This window comes from Myotis lucifugus, unplaced genomic scaffold (genome assembly GCF_000147115.1).
Source record: "Myotis lucifugus unplaced genomic scaffold, Myoluc2.0 scaffold_402, whole genome shotgun sequence".
NCBI classification, from domain to species: Eukaryota; Metazoa; Chordata; class Mammalia; order Chiroptera; family Vespertilionidae; genus Myotis; species Myotis lucifugus.
Window position 1 is genome coordinate 270,482 of NW_005871450.1, and position 3,499 is coordinate 273,980.

The following is a 3,499-nucleotide window of genomic DNA, read 5'->3' on the forward strand; positions in this document are numbered from 1 at the left end:
CCCAAAGTCAACCAAACAACCTCTTGTTGGCAAATCTAGTAACTCTTCTCTTATTCTCCTCTCACCTCACCCTCCCTGGCATTTGGACTGTGATTCTGAAACACTTTCTCTCTTTAGCTTCTAAGCCCGCCGTCTTCTGCTGCTTTACCTGCCCAGATCACTAGGTGCTGCTCCTTTCTAACTAACGCTAAACGTCGACTCCTCCTTTTTCCAGTTCAATCCATCAGCAAAAGTCTGTCAGCTACATTTCCAAAATGGGTCTCAAGTTTATCCTTTTCTCATCTGCCTGGTTATGCACTGGTCCTTACAAAGTCTCCCAGGCTCCAAGCAGGTAGAGTGACCTTTTAAAAATATAAACCAGGTGATGTCTTTCCCTCACTCAGAACCCTCCAGTGTCTTCTCAACATACCCAGAAAAAAACCCAAACTCCGGACTCTGGCCTAGAGGGCTCTGCAGTTCTGCTCTCCACGCACTTCCCTGAGCTCACACACACCTCACTGCGGGGCTCTCTGCTGGGACACTACTGTGCCAGCTCTTCATAGGGCTCAACTGAATTTTTGTTTACGTTATTTAACCCAGCAGAAAGTAGGTTTCAAGAAAGTCACCCCTTACCTGTCTTGTTTACCACTGTATCTGCAGTTCTAGAACAATGCCTGGTATAGAGTAGGTGCTCAATAAACATATTTTGAAGACATGAATAAATCAAAACCATGTGACCTGAAGAAGGTAAATCTAAGACATTCAGCCTTCAAGATAAGCTTTGGTAAGATTATAGGCAGAAGTTCATTTTCAATTAAAAAATGAATTCAATAATCCTAAGGTTACAAAGATCCTATTAATCTATCTCCAACTTTGAGCAGCACCACTACATCGGTTATTTGTTTATTTATAACATTTCTACTTAACTCACAGGAACATGCAAAAAGAGGGAATTTCGCTGAATTTAGAGGAAATCGCCTCTAAATCTGTGGGTCTCAGGGTCTGTTCATTTGTTGGAGATAAACAAGAAATGAGAGGCAGACCTGCTGGTGGTGCCCACTCCACCTCTTCTACAAGTTTTCTTCTTTTTACTTTCTGATATTTAAAGGTGTATTAAAATGCTGTGGCCAAGGTTCTAAACACATTCACTATAACCGATTTATTCTTCCCTTCCTCCTTCCCTCAAAACTGTGCCCAAATCTGTCACCAATGCCAATAAGCAGACAGGATCAGTGGCAGAGCTTACAAAAGTGAGGAGGAGACGGGAGCTCTGCTGCCCCCAGGCACCTGTCACTTAGTCTCCAGCATCCCCCAGGAAACAAAAACGACTTTTCTGTATTAAAGTTTAGTTAAGGGGTTGCAGATCCAAAAACATTCAACCAGGATAGTGGTTAAAGTGATCTGGAGGCAGACAGAGATGGGGATCCTGGTTCTGCCTGACCTTAAGCGAATTTCTTAAACCCATTGAGTCTCCCTTCCCTTGGGTGGGAGACCAGGATAACAAGACCACAGCACCTCAGGGTGGCCATGGGATTAAATAACACACGAAGAGCTTTGCACAGATAAGGGCTCAATAAGCTTATTAGCTTTATTGTTGTTTTTGTCTTCCATTCGCAGAGTAAAAAGAAAAGCCAGGATTTGAGAACATGTTGACCTGCTATGTTCTCGACCCAGCATTAACTCTAATTTGAGCAGTAGCAAGTTCAAAATATAAAAATGTAATGTGCAAAAATATGTGGTCCTATTTCGTTGTAGATGCTCTTTGCTGTAATGCTTGATTTAAGGTCTAACCTTGTGCTAATCAGTCAGTCTGTCATTTCTTTCCTTCGGATCTATTACAAGAATTTCTTTAGGACCTATTATTCGACCTGCACTTTAAGAGGGACGATGGAAAGATGAAATAAAAAACAACAGCCCAGCTGGTGTGACTCAGTGGTTGTATTCCTGGTCAGTCAGGGCACAATCCCCAGTAGGGGGCGTGCAGGAGGCAGCTGATCAATGATTCCCTCTCATCATTGATGTTTCTATCTCTTTCTCTGTCTCCCTTCCTCTCTCTGAAGTCAATAAAAACATATTAAAACAATAACAACAACAACAGGTATTGTTTCTGATCATAAGAAGCCCCAAAGACATATCAATCCAGGAGTTAATTCTGGATTGGCGATATATTCATCAAATTAAAGTGAAAAAGAAAAAAAAAAACTATGAACACAATAAAGTTTGCATGGATTTACATGCTCTTGCCAAGTCTTATTAATACTGTCAGACTTGACAAGGAATATGTTCGATGAGACCAATTTCCTTTAATCATTTTATACTTCTCTGGTGTAATCGAGTCTCATAAAAGACAACTAACAACAAGAAGAACAGAAATTTAATCCCAACAAAAAAATTCATCTGAATTGACCAAAAAACCCAAACCCGCACTGTGTCAATTGGCATCTTCAGGCAAAAAGTTCTGCAGGCTAATTAGCCAGCGATGGTCCCGGGAAGCCAAGGGGCGCTGACATTGGGAGGGACTGACTTTCTCTAGGGCTCAGAAGCACAAATGGCTTGCTTCCTCCTCAACTAGAGGTCACCTGGAGGCAGACAAAATAACAAGAACAATTGCAGGAAACCCTGGAACCTCATTAACGAGCCTCCCATGTGCAGCACGGCTGGGCTGGGCTGCTCTCGGTACCCAACCGATATCAGCATCTGGATGTGCACGGGAGGAACGGAGGTGCCAGCCTTCACCAGCAAGTCCCTGTCACTCATTTATTTTGCAGCTCAGCCTCTCTGCTTTAGCTCACAGTTCATTAAATTCTACTGCATCACCATCAACATGCAAAACAGCTACTTGAAGGGCATTCAAAAATATAATCAGAAAAGGGAATAAAAGCCCTCTCTGAGAAAGAGGGAAAAAATTAATCCTCTTGTCTATTAAATGACATCTAGATTCTTTGGTTCCAATACATTTTTTTTTCCACTAGCATGACATGCAAGGATTATCTTTGTCTGATGGATGGGGTGCGGGGCTGTATGTTTCTCTGCTCAGAGGGCAAGCACCAGGTGTGGCTGAAAATTCTGAAGGAGCTGTGTGTGTAGATGTGTTATTTCTTTTTCTTTTCTGTTTTGACTTGGAGGTAGGAAAGACGGCAGCTTATGGGCTTCTGTGAGATATCCTGTTTGATGCTTTGTATGTGACTGTGATGAGGAAATTATCTTGATGATCACCAGCCCTGTGGAAGCTGAAACAGTAAACTTTCTACACGTTGCCATGTGATTCCAGAGAAGTTATTTCTGAGCTTAGGGTACAAGTGCACATGCACACATTTTAACTTGGAGGAAAACGTAAATATAGAAAAGCACAGAATATGATCTGACAAATGGGGATGTTTTATTTTATAGCAGTGGTGGTTAATGGGGGGGGGGCGTGATTTTGGCCCCTAGGGGACACTGGCAAAGTCATGGGCCGGGGATGGAGGCCAGAGAAGCTGTTCAATATCCCACCGTGCACAGGACGGCCCCATAGCAGAGG